Genomic DNA, 17,716 nt, shown 5'->3' on the forward strand with positions numbered 1-17,716 from the left:
TTAAAAAATGGGCTACTTTTTTGCATTAGGGAAGAGAAAAACACTGTATCATGTATGATATCTGAGGCTTTGCTCCTTCTTGCCTGGATCGCATCAATTATCTTATGAATTTCATATCTCCACTCCAAGTCCTTTCCTCTTCTCCCTCCAAGTCAGTCTTTAGTGTTTACTTAGCGAAAACCCTTCTGTAGCTTTTTTCCTTTTTAAATTATCGCAGTAAGTTTATTTATTTATTTATTTTTTGAAGGTCAAGTTTAAATTTAATGACTTTGGTATTAACTATACACATACTAGTAAGTGCTAAGACTTAAAATCTTCCGGTTCAGTTGTGACTCCAGACAGGATCCAGAGAGGAGTTCAAAAAATCTCTTCTCTGGGTTTTATGGAGACTTTCTTTACCCTCCTGCATTAGCCTCTTAAGGTACTGCGTCAGCCTTAAAAGTGCACTGGAAAGGGCGACCTTCTGTAGCTTTTTATGAACTCACTGGAAAACTCTTAGCGACTTAGCATGGCATTCTTCCCTTTGCTCAATTCTCCACCCTCATCTTTCTCCCTGTTGCCCAACCATTTAGATTTTCTCAAACACAGTGTTGTTACACATGCTTCATCCTTTCTTGCAAACTGACTTCTTCTACCCATTGGCTTGGCAAACCATACTTTTCCACAAAAAGATCTCAAGCTTCACTGTCCTCAGGAACATTTTCCCTGAGTTTTCTCACTCCCATAATCATTTATATGACAATATTTCCTATGTTATATTATTGGATTGTCTAATTGCCTATCTTCCCCACTGTATGTAAAATGCTTCTACCAGGGGCTACACTTCATGTCTATAGCCACAAAATCTAGCCCAGGGCCTGACATAAAATGGAAACTCAACAAATGATTTTTGAATGAATCATTGAGATGTAAATTTCATTTTGCTATGTCTTCATAATGATCATTTTAGCAAATGCATATTATTCAGCCAAGATGATATCAAATTTTTCACAAAATTAAAACAAGCTAACATTTTCCTTTACTAAATTAAGGGAAAATATTTATACAAAGAAGAAAAATATAAATTATCAGATAGCTCCTGTAGCATATAAAAAAAAAGACCCAGAGGGATCGGGTGGAGAGGGAGGTGGGAGGGGGGACTGGGATGGGGAATACATGTAAATCCATGGCTGATTCATTTCAATGTATGACAAAAACTACTGTAATGATGTAAAGTAATTAGCCTCCAACTAATAAAAAAAAAAAAAAGATTATCATTTTCCTTCCTCAGTGGTAGCTCTTAAGAAGGGACTAAGGATAAATGACTGAATAAAGTTAGATTAATAGGTAAGAAAGGGGTTTCACCTTTCTTGTTCCTAGGGGTTACCAAGTCTTGTCCCACAAAATTCTACTTTTATTATTTGTCCTAGAATATTCAGAATTGGACTTGAATCTTGAGTTTGTCTGGATCATTACTTCTGAAAACTCTTTTAGGAAACAACGGATTTTAAGCAGAGCACCACTGGTATAGTCCAAATCTGTCATTTTATACAATCCTACAAGATAGATACTCTTATAGTCCCATTTTACAGATGATAAGATGGAGGCATCAAAAGGCTAAATAAAATCAGGTGGGCTGTAGCCCACCAGGCTCCTCTGTCCACATAATTCTCCAGGAAAGAATTTGGAGCGGGTCGCCATTCCCTTCTTCAGAGGATCTTCCCAACTCGGGATCAAACCCAGGCTCTTGCATTACAAGCAGATTCTTTACCATCTGAGCCACCAGGAAGCCCAGTAAGATGGATACTAATATAATCCCATTTTTACAGATGATAAAATGGAGACATCAAAAGGCTAAATAAAACCAAGTAGAATATCAGATTTGAACCAAGAAGTCTAATGCAGAGAGTATACAATCCTTAATCTATAATACCATTTAAAACAAAACATACGTACTTTAGTGACTTGAAAAACTTTATCCCTGTAAGAATGACTTTCTTAAAATGAATGTGAAAAGTAACTGGGAAAGTAGAAGAATCTCATTGGACATTTGTCTACTATTTTGTTCACTTCCCAATCTGAGCACGCATTTTATCAGGTGAATCCTTCATCTTAAGAAACTTGGTGCGAGGCAAAGATTGCCTTCCATGATAGTGAAAATTGTCCCCTTTTCTTTCTAGGGCAGATGGAGGGCACAAAATGGAATGAAGTTCACCTTGCAAAAATGATCTGTCTAATTTTCCAGGTATTTAAGCTTTCTGATTTTTATATACAGAGAGAAAAAGTCATAAGTCAACTGAGGTCATTCCTTTACAAACATGACTCATATGCCATCCAAACTATAAGTTACGAAATTGAAATCTAACAGGAAGTGGCTGGTTTGTTAACTCCACCTGAAGAAGAACTTCTCAGTAGGAACCACCCACTTGTGCCTATTGTTGAATGAATCTTTTCTAAAGACCCAACCTCCTCTTGTAAACCAGACTAAGGAAAGCCTGCTATTTAAATATGATAATGGCATCAATGGGGGCACAGGAGAACTCTCCTGAGACACCTTTTCTTTGTCATATCAGTTGTAGGAGTTTGCTAGTAACTAGCTGATCCTGGAGAAGAAAAAAGCAAGAGAATAATGAAGATAATTTAAGTACGATGATTTCAACGTCTTTCTCTGTCATCACTGGGGAAGGACATGCATTCACTCTGGTGACTGCAGCCATGAATCAGTGTCAGGGGAGACTAAGAACAACACAACTTCCTGGAGGGACAGCTTGACTCAGGATTATTATTTAGGACAGTATATTCTATCTCAAACAAATAAAAATAGGTTTACTATAGAAAAGAAAAAAAATAGCATGAACTTATAAGATTCATTGATTTATCCAAGTATTTATTGAGTAAAGTGCTAAATGTTAGCTTTCCAAATGCTGAGCAGAAAGCAAAACGGTCCCTGACCTCAGGAAATTTAGAACCTAGTGAAGGAGGCGGATGAGTTAAGTCACAAAAGCTAGGCTAAGGGTTTTGCTTTTCCTGTTCTTAGAAGTTTCCAACTCTTTCGCTGTGAAGTTCTACGTTTATTGTTACTTGTCCCAGAATGATCAGACTTGGACTTGAATCTCAAGCTGACCTGGATCACTACCTCTGAAGACTTTTAAGAAAGAAGGGATCCTAAGCAGAGCACACATGAAAGCATCAGTTTTTAAAAAGCCAAGAACAGAGCCAATTAAGGATAATCTGAAGGATGACAAGAGCAGAGGCTGGAGAAAGGCAGGGAGCGGTGGTGGCAGCGAAGTGAGTACAGATGTCCTTGAACGTATGGGGCTTAGCACACACCGAGGAAAGAGAAAGAAAGCCAGTGAAGCTGAAGCTCACAGGGTAAGGGGATGGTGGTGGGCCAGGCTGGAGATACTGCTGGGGCCAGAGAAGAAATAATCTTGTGAGCCTGTTGGGCATAGAAAACAACAAAGGTGAGTACTTGCTTCAGGCAGTTAGTTTTCTGGTCCTTCCGGAGGAACAGGTATCTTCTCCCCTGATATTGGGAGGTACATGGATAGAAAATGTGAAGCACTGGCTTATTATATATCTTGCAAGGTCAACTTTACTGGCCCTAATTTTGCAGCTGATGAAACTGAGGCACAGAGAGGAGAAGTGAACAAGGCAGGTTACACTGTAATCAACAGACAGGATTTCAACTTTGATCCATTGTACCCCATGCTATGGGAAGACTTTAGAAGCCAACTTTTGTCTCCTCCACAATTTGCCTGTGATCAGTCAGGGCTATGTATACTGATCTTATGGGCAAAAGTTTCCATTTTTATTGCTTTTAAAATTGTTGTTATTGTTGTTCAGTTGCTAAGGTGTGTCTGATTCTTCACAACCCCATGGACCACAGCACCACAGGCTTCCCTGTCCTTCACTGTCTTCTGGAGTTAGATCAAACTCATGTCCATTGTGTCGATGATGCCATCCAAACATCTCATCCTCTGTCTCCTCCTGCCCTCAATCTTTCCCAGCATTAGGGATTGATCTCAACATGATTTCCCTTAGGCCTAGTCTTTTTGTGGAATTTCTAATCTGGAATCAAAGCAGGTTTGGATGGTTGGCTTAAAATGATCTCCTCTGGTCACCCCATCAGTCACAGGTACATTCAGCACCCAAATGCAGTCAGCTTTCCTTTGGCTCACTTGAGATGCGAATCACTTGTCCATACCAGTTACATTTTGCTGAGTAAACTCACTGCTCTATCCTCAACAGGTTATTCTCATCCTACCTCACTTCTCTGGAATTTTCAGGGAACTCAAAATTTGTCAGAGTTGAAACTGACTCACTGCAGCTTCTCTCTCAAACAGATTTCATTCAAATAAATCCTTGATATATCCAAGATCTTAATGAATCAACACATTCACAAATATTGCTCTAATATAATTTCTCCCAGAAAAAGAAATAATGGAAACCTGAAACATTTTAGTTGTGCTTTGATGATTTACTTAATGAGCAGTATTTGCCCAGGGTAGAGTACTGCCTGAAGTGAAATCAGAAATCATCTTTTTCTCAATGCTGTACAGAGCGTATGGGGGACTCATTTATGTCATGGAACCCGAGCACTGCCAAATGTGACATTTCATCCCTTAATGAATCCAAGGGTTCAGCTTTCTGGCAAGGGATGATCACTTTTTTATAATTATTTTTCTACTCTTTCAGCACCACCTCTTGCCATTGATGCTCTTCTCTTGTTTAGTTTTTTTTTTTTTTTTTTTTCACAAAATACAATTTATCACATTATGAGAATTGCTAAATTCTCATCAAGGAGTGCAAAACCATAATACTGATTAAAACACAAAAGCTGGATGGTTGGTTAGGTTCAGAGATGGAGTGGAGGGGCTGAAACACGAGCTTTCAGACCCATGTGATTTAAAGTGCTATTGCAGCAAAATGATAAATCACCCCATATCCTGGCCGTGCAAGGTCCCTTGTGAATAGCTGAATTCACGGATACCAAATTCACAAATGCTAATGGTCTACTATGTTCCCGTAAGTTCTCACCTAACTTGTGTTTTGCTTTTTATGTAATAATAGCCAAAACCCTAAGTCTTTTGTGTATACTCAGCCTGTTCTGGGTCTCTCTTTGAGAGTATGCCTTTGACAGTGAACTTGCCACATGAATTTAGTCAATTTATCATGGATACTGACCTTAAATAGCACCCTAAAAGTCTCCATAGCTATCTCTGATTATTCTGTTCATCTGTTTCTACCAAACAGATTTTATAATGACCAAGAACACAAACACAACCTAGACTAAGTATTTAGTTTATATTATTCTGAGTGAAACAAATGACCACTAAAATATACAGTCTGAATTTTTTCAAGTGACTCAAATTTTCAAGGAACTGCTATGTATTCATGAAAATTATAAATAATATAGCAAAATAATTATGACATAGTACTAAAAGATATAAAGTGACAAGTGTAGTAAGATTTCAATGGTGTCTAAAAAAGTGTACTAAAAATACTATATTTTATTATACCAAAAAATAGCAATCATATCTGGGTACGTGAATAATTTTAAGTTTCCATTTATCATACCCTAGACCTTAAATTTCTTTTTCACAATCCATTAAAAAAAAAATATTCAGCAGTTCAGTAGTACCTATGAAGTACCTTACTCTTAAAAGAACTATAGACCAGCTCCTTAAAACACTGCTCAAATTCCTCCACAGTTTCAGAGGCTAAAACTCAGGGCCAGCAACTTGAGGAATTTAATAAAGAACAAGAAACAAATCCCAACTTCAATTCCCCTGCAAATATGACAGGATTTTTAAAATGTGCCTGGAAAACTGCATCTGGGGTTTTGCCAATCCCATAACGTTTGGGACGTTTGCTGAACCCAAAACACAGCCGGGCCCACCCATCCATAATTAAAGCCCTCCCCCCAAATGAATTCATTGCTTTGTGGCACCATCTGTCTCATTCCCTTATTTACATAATAGGGAACCCTGCTCCGACTATAGCAAATGAGAAGCGACAAAAGAATGGCAAGTGAAGATGAAATGTATACATGTATACATCAGATTATGTATAATATGGTCAAATCCTTCCAATTTAAAAAAAATTTTTTTTAATTCCCAAACCCTTCACAATTTTTACCTGGGCCTCTTTCCAGCTCTCGGAACCTCCTTCCTCCTTCTGCTGTATCTGCAGCTCTCACTAGCATGGCTTGTTTCAAAGAGTTCATTTGTCACATTTGATTTTATTAAATATTTTATTTTCCTCTTGTGGACCCATTAGCATGCCGGTTTGAGAAAAATGACACAAATCAGTTGTGTTTGGTAGTTACTAAGCTGCAGTGGAGAAATAAGCAGTTTTATATTAACTTGAAATTTAAAAAGAAAAAAATTGTCCCCAATGTAGAGCTTCCTTGAATCCTTCTCATTTTCCTCCCTTCTGTCTCCTGGGAAGTTCTTGTCCTAATAATGGGAGCGTGAGCAGTGGATCTGTTGCAGACAGACAAAGGGCTGATTTCTGAATATGCAGCAGTTATTCTAATCCCATGTTTTGTGTCTCTTCCTACAGGCTGGGACAGGAACAGCCTTCCAGTGCCCAAGGCAGCCCCAAGTCTCCTATCTGGGCTCTGCCACTAACAGTGACCTCACGCAAATCTGCTTTCGGGACCTTCAAGTTCACAGTCAGTGCTCTCCCGTCCCATAAATGCCTGCCTGGAAGCTGAGATGCTGCTCCCCTCTGTGGATGCAGAGCCCTTCCCTTTCTAAGCCCGCAGGCACAGATGCAAGTGGGTGGAGGGTTAAGAGGCCTGAGTTTCTTCAGCTTCAGAGCCCACCTTTTACCAGGACCAAGCACCCTCAGACTGGAGGGAGAAAGATGCAAGACTTAGAGGCATATACTATCTTCTGCACCACGCTGAGCTCTTTTATAGTCAGGCACCAGGAGGGAGGCTTCTAGGCCCAGCACTGACAGCCCATCCTGGAAGCAGCCACAGCTCAGGCTAAAACATGAGAGGCTGGAGTTCCTGTGCTATACAATAGGTCCTTATTGGTGATCTGTTTTAAATATAGTAGTGTGTACATGTCAATCTCAAACTCCCAGTCTGGCCTGTCAACCACAAATCGGCACTTGCCATCTACCTCTACAAAGGTGAAATCATGGGCTGCTGCAGCTGCTGACCTCCAACCCCTGAAAGAGTTCAAGGTGGAGAGAAAAAAGTGGGAAAATTGGCAGGACAGGTCTTCAGACAGTCAGATACACTCTGGAGCTGATTTTATGAGCCTAATTCTTGAATCTCTTCACATCTTGTAAAACACTAAAATCTTTCATGGTGACAATTGTTTCTCATGACTAACAGAAGCTTCACGAGACCAGTAGAAACTTCAAGAAACTTTCTACAAAAAGTATGTGCTTGATTGCATGTATTCCCCCTTTACTAAAATCACATACCCACTGTGTCCTTCACCCCTACCTCTTTTGAGCAGTTTCTCAGAGCTTTCTGAGTGCCATTTCCCAGGCTGCAGCCCTCATTTTGTCCCAAATAAAACTTAACTCACAGCTCTCACATTGCACATTTTTTTAGTCAACAATCCCTTCCTCTGCTCAATATTCTGCAATAATTTAAATGAGAAAAGAATTTGAGAAGAATAGATATAGCATATGTATAACTGAACCATTTTCCTATGCACCTGAAACTAACACAACATCGTTAATCACCTTTACTCCAATAGAAAATAAAATTTTTTTAAAAGATAAAATAAAATGGGCAGAGTGCCATCGAATTGATGTTTTTGAACTGTGGTGCTGGAGAAGACTCTTGAGAGGCCCTAAGATTGCAAGGATCAAACCAGTCAATCTTAAAGGAAATCAACCCTGAATACTCACTGGAAGGACTGATGCTGAAGTTGAAGCTCCAATACTTTGGCCGCCTGATGCAAAGAACTGACTCATTGGAAAAGACCCTGATGCTGGGAAAGACTGAGGGCAGGAGGAGAAGAGGACGACAGAGGATGAGATGGTTGGATGGCATCACTGACTCAGTGGGCATGAACTTGGGCAAACTCCTAGAGGTGGTGAGGGACAGGGAAGCCTGGCATGCTGCAGTCCATGGGGTCACAAAGGGTCGGACACAACTGAGCAACTGAACACCACCACACTGTTGAGCTTCAGGCTGGGCTTACACTCTATGCCTGGCAATGCTCTGAGGCTATGAGCAGCCTCACCAAAGAGGCCAAAGGCCCTCCCCACATTCTTATCTGCTGACTGGAACCTCCTTCCAAAAACAGAAAAAAAATAAAAATGAGTACAACCATGACAGGACTTTTAATATAGGTAACTAAAATTTTCTCAATTGTATACCATGTATGAGATAAAAATAACTTCAGGAAACATTACAATATTTACAACAATGTAGCACACTTAGCTCATTGACGTCTGACTCTGAGATCTTATGGACTGTAGCCTGCCAGGCTCCTCTGTCCATGGAACTTTCTAGGCAAGAGTACTGGAGTGAGTTGCCATTTTCTTCTCTGCAGCAATGTAGAGCACAATCCAAACACAACCTCTGTACTTGTCTTGCAAGTGCAGCTTTAAGGCAAGCTGGGTAGACTTCTTTTCCAACCAGATAAGCCTTCTGCTCAGCCCCTTCTGTCCACATGGGAGAAACTGCTGCTACTGAGATACCTATTAGCAAAGAGTGTGTGGCAGTGGGGACACTTGGCTTGGACCTCTGAACCTTCCATTTATCATCTGCACAATCTTGATACATTTGCTAAACCTGGCCATCATCTGTAAAATGGGATAACAGGGGCCTATCTAACAGGATTGAAGGAGCAATCAGATAAAGGTCATGACAGGTCTAAGCAAGCAGTGAAAACAAAGGGTGTATTATAAGACACGGTACGTGTTCCACTGAGCTGACAGTTTAGGAGAGGAGATGAAAAATTGGAAAATTAAGTGAGGTTCAAGTTGCCATGAAAGCTCAAAGGCAGAAGGGATCTGTCGCCCTAAAGAGATGGTAAAGTAGTGTCCTTCACAAAGAAGATTCGAATTGAGCCTTTAGGGGTAGATAGAAGTCTTCTAGAAGGATAAAGAGAGGCAGTATAGCATATGTGGGGGGAAATGGAGGCTCATTTCCAGAAATAGGCATGGAAGTTGACACGATTTGTTTATAACATACATTTTGAGGGGTAGGAATTAGGGAAGTGGGAGGTGGGAAGCCTCTAATTAGGCTTTTGTTGCTCTGTGCTGGAAAAGGTGGCCTTTCTGCTGAACCACTGGAGGACCCATGGAGGCTTTATAAAGGAGAGTGACATGATTAGATTTGAGTGCAGAAAGGTCACTCTGGAAATACTGATTAAGATGGGCGGGAGGAGGGTGAGCCTAGAGGCAAGAAGACCGTAGTTGGAGGGGTTGCTGTAGGAATCCTGGTAAGGAGAGGCAGAGGCAGCAGTGATGATGTGGACATTACTTATTTGAAAGATGCTAAGAAAGCAAGAAAGGCAGGGCTCAGTAACTGATTGACTGGGGCAGATAAAGGAGAATAAGGAATCAAGGCTGTCTTCCAGGTTACAAATGCAGGTGAATGAGTAAATGATTTGCACACTGACCAAGAGAGAAAGAAAAGATGAGCAAATTTAAGAGTAAGTAGATGTGAGAGAGAGTGAATTTGCTTTGAGACATGTTGAGTTGAAAAGTATCTGTGAAAATCCAGAAGGAAAAGTCCAGTAACTATGGATATGAATGTCTCTAATTTATGGGGGAAAAACTCAGGGGAAAAGAATCTCATTATGTGGAAGCTAAGAGTAGTTAACTTGATGGCAGGATGTTCTTCGAAATAGTTTGCTAGCAGCAAATATAGTGGTTATTTTCAGAAATTGAACTGCTTTGGAGACCGAGTTTCTTTCTCCATGGAACCAAGCTCCGGATTCCGAGCCACACACCCAATGGTGCTCAGCCATACTCTTGAGTTCCAGACAAAACTCAAGGACATTTTAGCTGCACCATGTTCAAGGTGAGATGATTCTGGACAACGGTGAAGGTCATGGACATAGTCAAATAAGACAATGCACATGAAATTGCTTTGAAGTCCTTCAAGGATCGGCAGTGTTTTCTCTCATTCCTTGTTTGCTCACAGAAAGGCAGCCCATGGCAGTATGACCAGAAGTTCAGTCATGCCTGGCACATTGTTGGATACACAGTAGTTACGCAGTTAATGTTTGGTGAATAAACTGCCCAATGAAGGCACACACTGATCTAACAAAATAAATGTCCCAAGGGAACTGGAAGAGGCTGGTTAAAGTTTGCACTAATTTCCCCCCTAGGTAGAAGTGATTCCCAAAGATGGGGCATTCAGACTTTAGTCAATAGTGGCATTTCAACCTGGCCACATCTCAAGGGAACCACTGAGTGGGGGAAAGGGGTTGAAAGTGAGAAGTTGGGATTTTCTTTCTTTCAAGGAGGAGACAAAATGTTCCAAGAAGGGATGGGTGGGTGCAGCTTCTTTTAAATGGTGGTGAAATGCTATATCAGGTCATAAACCTGTGGTAGAGTTTAGCGACTGTGTTTAAATGGATGATTCTCATTGCCTTATGAGATCCGGAAAAGCCATAAAAATTCATGGCCTACTTGTGGCTGAGCTCTAATAAAGGAATAATCGGTGCTTTAAGCGAGGGGTAATGGGAGGTACAGTGGGAGATTTACTCAAGCAGTAAGGGCTGCAGAGAGAGCGTAGGTTTTTCATGCCAATTATATTGACAGACAACGGTGCAGACTTCCCTGACATGCACTTGCAATCCTGTTCTCTTAAGTGACAAGATGGGTCCTTAGTTCTTCCTTCTCCTGCACTTTCAGGAATCAAGCCTTAGAGTTCTACTCAGGGCTCCTGTCATCAAAGTCAATAAATCTGCAGTGAGGTTCCCATCGGATATCACTTGGTATGGTGGAAAGAACTTGGAATTTGAATTACGAAAAACTTGAGTTTTAAACCCAGCTCTGTGACTTACTAGGTGATTTTCTTATTGGCCCTAATTATTTCTTATTGACCCTAATTATTTCTTTCTCAATCATTATTCCTGTCCACTGCCATGGGACTTGGGTGTCTCTCTATGGGAGAAGTCCTCACTTATCCTCTTGACTACAAGCTTGACCATGTGACTTGCTTTGGCCAAGGACTTGTGTGTTGAAGTAATGGATGTCACAATGGAAGAGCTTCAAGAGCCTTTGGGAGGTGGGCCATTGTTCTTTTATCTCTCTCGTGAGAATAAAAGTGAAAATGTTAGTCACTCAGTCGTGTCCACTCTGTGTGATCCCACGGACTGTAGCCCACCAGGCTCCTCTGTCCGTGGAATTCTCCAGGCAAGAACACTGGAGTGGGTTGCCATTCTCTTCTCCAGGGGATCTTATCCACCCAGGGATCGAACCCAAGTCTCGCACATTGCAGGCAGATTCTTTACCATCTGAGCCATGAGGGGAGCCCTCATGAGAATAATATACCCGAAATCAGGACTATTTTTCAGCTTGGGTTCTGGAACAAAGAAGACACACAGGGCCGAGTCAAAGCTGCTTTCAGATCCTGCACTAGGAATGTAATATGACTGAGACTTGCAGGCTTGTTGTTCCAAGACAGTAAGACATTGGTGGTGTTTGTTACCTCAGTACAACAGTATAGTGAAAGCTGACTGATACACAGAGTGATTTAGGGAAAATATCTTAACCTGACTGAGCTCCGTTTTCCCTAAAATGTGGACAACACACCCACTCTTATGTTTGTGGCTGTGTTTAGTTGCTCACTTGTGTCTGACCCTGAGACCCTAGAATAGTTGCTTCACTAATTGTGGTTTTAGTTATTCAGATTTTTCTACTCAGTCAGAGAAATAAGAGAGACTAAGGCATTTTTCCAATATGTGTACTTCTAGCGAGCTATATTTGAATGACTTGTTGCTGTGGAATCCCTGGGCCAATGTGGCAGTCAGTGGCAAATTGGACATTTATGACACACTTCTTCCAGGACCAGGGCGAAAGGGTCTCTCAGATCTTTTCATTACAGCCTTCACAAGCTGTGAAAGAAAGAGCAGGTTCACTGTCACCCCATTACACATCCAGTCAATGGAACGCTGCCTTTTCCTTACCTGGGGTGACAGTCAGGCAGGTGGAAGCTGGCGCCTATGGCCTTTTGTGCATGGTCACACTGCTATGAAAACCAGGGGACTGTGCTCATGGCAATCACAGTAACAGCCCCTTGCCCAGGCCCACCTATTCATGGTTCACAAAGTTTCTGCGGTGCTCATTCTGATTTTCATAACAGTTCTATGAGCTTTTCATTCTCTCAGTAATTCATTCAACTGAGCGCCAACCACACTGTTTCTGCCTTCGTGGAAGTAGGTATTAGTGTATTAGCGACAGTTTATAACTAGTTATTGCATTTATTCAGCAAACATTCTTCTGCATCTACTATGTGTTGGGCACTGTAAAGTCAACGAAGACACTCAAGTGGAGAGGCATGGTCCCAGCCCTCAAGGAACTCCCAGTTACAAAGACGATACAGACATGGAAACCACCCTGTCTGAAAAGCTGTAGCATAAGTGCGACCACAGAGTCCAAACCAAGTGCTTGAGGGCACAAAGGAGAGAAAGTCCACCGAGAGAATCAGGGAAGTCAGGCCGCAGGAAGGGACATACGGGCTGGGTTCTGAGATGACTGGGAGTTTACCAGGTGGATGAAAGTGGAACAGAGAAGCAAGCAATGGAAACAGTTTAGATTAGGAAGGGTATCTGTGCATGGCTAGCGCAGAGGGTCAGTTGGGGCCATGGGGAGGGATATTAATAGAACTCCATAGGTAGGAAGAAGTGGTTGAAAATAACCTTGAGGTGCAAAGGAAGGAGTTTCTCTTTATTCTGTAGGTAACAGTGAGACTTCACATACAGTATTTTAAATAGAAGATTATCATTGTCATATTTTAAGAAAAGGTATCACTCCAGCAACAATACAGTCTATTGGAAAGAGGTCAGACTAGAGTAGAGGAAACCAGTTATGAGGTTAATTCCAGAGTTCTGAACACTGTGCTCACTCCAGAGTCTTATATGTGCCATTTCTGCCGAGGACTAGTACTCCTAGGGAGATGTCACCCTTATTTCCTGCCATCTCTGCCCTTCTTTTGGGGAAAACAAACATTTAACAAATGACCCACTCGGTTAGTTATAATCATTTATCAGAGGGACAATCGTTTTCCAGATACCTCACACACTGTCTCGGGATGGTGATTCCAAGGTCAGGATCACCTGGATAACCAGTCAGGGTTTGATGATGAATGGTACACATTTGCACTGAGCACCAAAAACATGGATTTTTTAAAAAATGTGTAGACACATTTTAAAATCATCATGGAAAATCAGAATTTTGCTGGATTTGGATACACTTAGTTTATAATTCAGCCGTTTATATAGCTCATGATGTTCTCACAGCAAGTATACTGGGCTGGTTTCCCATTCCCTCCTCCAGTGGATCAATTCCCAAGAAGGGGAGTACCAAAGGATGTGCTAACCATTGGACAGTTGCACTAATCTCCTATGCTAGTAAGGTCAAGCTTAAAATCTTGCATGCTAGGCTTCAGCATTATGCGAACCAATAACTTCCAGACGTCCAAGTTTGGTTTAGAAAAAGAAGAGGAACTAGAGATCAGGTTGCCAACATTCGCTAGACTATAGAGAAAGCAAGGGAATTTCAGAAAAACACCTATCTTTGTTTCATCGACTAAGTGGAAGCCTTTGATTGTGCAGACCATGACAAATTGTGGGAAGCTCTTGGAGTGATGGGAATAATAGACCATCTTACCTGTCTCCTGAGAAACCTGTATGCGGGTCAAGAAGCAACAGTCAGAACCCTGTACGGAACAACTGACTGAGGATCGAGAAAGGAGGACACGACTGCTGTCTGCTGTAACCCTGTTTGTTTAACCCATATGCTGAGCACATTATGAGAGGCCGGGTTGGATGAGTTACAGGCCAGAATCAAGACAGGCAGGCTAAAATCAACAACCTCAAATATGCAGATGATACCACTCTCATGGCAGAAATTGAAGAGGAAATAGCCTCTTGATGAGGGTAAAGGAGGAGAGTGAAAGAGCCGCCTCAAGACTAAATATAAAAGAACTAAGTTCATGGCATACAATCCCATTACTGAATGGCAAATAGAAGAGGAAAAGGTGGAAGTAGTGACAGATTCTCTCTTCTTGGGCTCCAAAATCACTGCAGATGGTAAATGCAGCATGAAATCAGAAGACGACTGCTTCTTGGCAGGAAAGTGATGACAAACCTAGACAGTGTGCTGAAAAGCAGAGACATTACTCTGCTGACAAAGGTCCGTATAACCAAGGCTATGATTTTCCCAGTGGTCAAGTACAGTTGTGAGAGCTGGCCGTAAAGAAGGCTGAAGGCCAAAGAATTGATGCTTTTGAACTGTGGTGCTGGAGAAGGCTCATGAAAGTCTCCTGGACAGCAAGGAGATCATACCAGTCAATCTTAAGGGAGACCAACCCTGAATATTCACTGAAGGACTGATGCTGAAGCTCTAGTATTTTGGTCATCTGAGGCAAGCAGATGACTCATTGGAAAAGTCCCTGATACTGGGAAAGACTGAGGGAAGAAGAAGAGGGCATCAGAGGATGAGATTGCTGGATGGCATCACTGATGCAATGAACATGAACTTGGGCAAACTCCAAGAGATGGTGAGGGAGAGGGAGGCCTGGCATGCTGCAGTCCATGGGGTCGCAAAGAGTCAGACACAACCAGGTGACTGAACGAGACCAATTTTATAATTTACATTTGCTTTTCATTGCATATAATGTGGGGAATAGTGGTAGGGATGGAGATGGGACACATATTTTTAACACATAAGTCTTCTAAACCAGCAGTCTCCAACGTTTTGGGCACCAGAGACTGGTTTCATGGAAGACAATTTTTCCATGGACTAGGGTTGGGGGTTTCAAGATGACTCAAGCATTACATTTATTATGTACTTTATTTCTATTATTAAATTGTGATATATAAAGAAATAATTATACAAATCATCACAGTGGAAAAATCAGTGGGAGCCCTGAGCTTGTCTTCCCACAAGTAGATGGTCCCATCTGGGGGAGAACAATGGAGAAGAATTGTAACTATGGATGAAGCTTTGCTCCCTGGCCTGCCATTCCCCTCCTCTGTGCAGCCTGGTACTGGTCCATGGCCTAGGGGTTGGGGACCCCTGTTCTAAAAGACTCAGTCTAGCCCTGGTTATGCCCTCTTTTCTCTAGTTGCACTGCAGGTGACCACAGCCATGTTCCTTCCTTGGAACTTCTCTATACAGAAGTTTCTAGACAGCAGCAAGAAAGAGAACTGCAACAAACTGGATTCATCATCCACAGAGATGTCAAGGACAGCACTTCCACCCTTACCAAGGCTGCACAAGGAGACATGGCCGGCAACTCTTACTGACTAATTCAGGTCTGAACCTCATGTAAGTTTATTTGGGCAAGAGAATTGGAAACAGAGCATTTCAGATTCTGCTTACTCAACAGCAGTATTCAATTGAGATCTTCTATACTGTCAGGACTTGAAAGTCTTGAGGATTACTATAGGGCAGGTTTCTTAAGCTACAGATAAAATTATTCCAAACTAGAACAATCCAAACACTCTTCCAAGGGTTCTGCTTTGGAGGCCCATCTATTTCAAGGAAGGTCAGCTCCAGAGAGAGAGGCTGAGGAATGAGCTGACATGTTAACAACATAAGTCACTGTATACTTAGTCACTCAGTTCTGTCTGACTCTTTGTGACCCCATGGACTATAGTCTATCAGGCTCCTCTGTCCATGGAATTCTCCATTCTCCAGGCAAGGATACTTAAGTGGGAGCCATTCCATTCTCCAGGAGATCTTCCCGACCCAGGGATTGGACCTGGGTCCCCGGCATTGCAGGCAGATTCTCTGCCATCTGAGCCACAGGAAAGATGCTGTTCCTCATATGGTTCCCAAACACTACAAAATCCAGTAACACTGCACTCCACTAGAGAACAGAAATCTGAAAGGTCTACTCAGGGTATCTAGGTCAGAGAAGTTCAAAATCACACTTCAAACTTTCTCTGCTAATTCAGTCTATAGTCTTTGGTCATAAGTCACAAGGTTTTCAACAGAGTTCCCTATGATCATAAAGATATGTATTGAGTCCTTATTATGTGCTAGGCATATGCTAGGAGTTTTACCTGCATTCTCTTATTTATTCTTTATATCTATGGGACATAAACTACTATTATTATCCCTCCTTAGCAGATAAGGAAACTGAGACACAATGATCTTTAGTAACTAGGCCAAAGTCAGAACAAGTAAGTTTCAGAGCCCAGGTTGGAATTTAGGAAGCCTAACTCTAGAGTTGACCTTCCTAACCATTTGCTTAATCTGCTTCTTCTCTGCCTAGGAGTTTAACTTGATCTCTTATTCCAATTTACAAGCATTTGTTAACTTTAATTTGGACGTGAGAAAATGGAGGTGAGAGAGGTTAGTGACTTGCCTCAGGTCACACCCACTGACAGTGGCAGAGCTAGAACACCATACAAATAACTGCCTTCAAGATTTCTTAATTTGACATCTTCATTTTAACCTGAACTAGGTATTAGATTATTTTATCCCACCAAGGGAAACAACAAAGGGAGGTGGGGGTGGGGTGGCATTTACTGAGCTCTTTCTAAGCATCAAGTCATCTCCTAGGCATTTTATATCCAACATTCATTCATTCAAGCAACAACCTTGTGAAGCTGGCAATGTTGCTTCCCTTTTTCAAATAAAACAGAAGCTTCAGGAGGGTGGGGAAACCTACCTGAATTCATCTAGAAAGCATGTGATGCAACTGGGGCTCCAGACTCCATCTGTGTGAATGTGATGCCCAGGTTCCTCTAATCAAGAATTTAATAGTAGGTTCACCCCTTGTAGGTGTGGGTTTTATTCTGTACCCACTTTAACAAAAGGATGAAGGAGAGAAATGGGACTTAAATCAGCACAAGCAATCTTGTGACATCATCCCCTCACAAGATCCTGGCCAGCATGCCTGAAACTGAATTTGTAAGGAGTTTCCTTGAATCCTGGGTCAAATGGCCTCTGATATTCAGGCAACATTCCTCTCCCTGATTCTATTCCCTGACTCTTCTTACTTGGCCCCTGCAATGAGACACCTCACAATTATTCAAAGGTTACCTACCAGAGAAAACATTCTCTAGACCTTGACTTGAAATTACTAGGTGAGTCAAGTCTTATTTTTGGTAAAATGACTGTGTTATTTCCCAAGTATTGGGGGTTTAACACAGCAACAGAAGCCTCTCACCAGAGACCTTCCCCCCTTAACTTTGAAATATGTGTGTACAGCAGAGAAATATTTCTGGTTTTGATGCCCTTACACAAATTGTCAACACACTGTATCTTTTTCTCACAGCTCTTTGATGTACTTGAAGGGATTTTCTTCCTTGAACAAGAAGCCACAACTCCAAATGTGTTTAAGACAGAAGCCCCTAAACATTTGAAGTTCAGTTCAGAATTCCTAAGCAGAAACTTGGCAAGAAGTCCTAACTTAAATTGGGAAAAAGGAGAAAAAAAAAAAAAACAAACCAATACCCTTCTCCCATCCATGAAGTATCAAATGTATACTTCTCAATAGAAAACAGACTTTTTACATCTATGTCATGCTGGTCTATCATTTATTCCCTGCATTTTCCCCCACAAG

At 41.5% G+C, this 17,716-nt stretch overlaps 1 non-coding gene across 1 annotated transcript; it reads right to left on the minus strand.

Moving 5' to 3' along the window:
- Nucleotides 1–324: 324 nt before the first annotated feature.
- Nucleotides 325–447, minus strand: LOC139032529 (small nucleolar RNA SNORA26). The gene has a single exon (XR_011485068.1). It is a non-coding gene; the product is annotated as a small nucleolar RNA SNORA26 (small nucleolar RNA).
- Nucleotides 448–17,716: the final 17,269 nt, after the last annotated feature.

Source organism: Odocoileus virginianus, chromosome 31 (genome assembly GCF_023699985.2).
Source record: "Odocoileus virginianus isolate 20LAN1187 ecotype Illinois chromosome 31, Ovbor_1.2, whole genome shotgun sequence".
Classification (NCBI taxonomy): domain Eukaryota; kingdom Metazoa; phylum Chordata; class Mammalia; order Artiodactyla; family Cervidae; genus Odocoileus; species Odocoileus virginianus.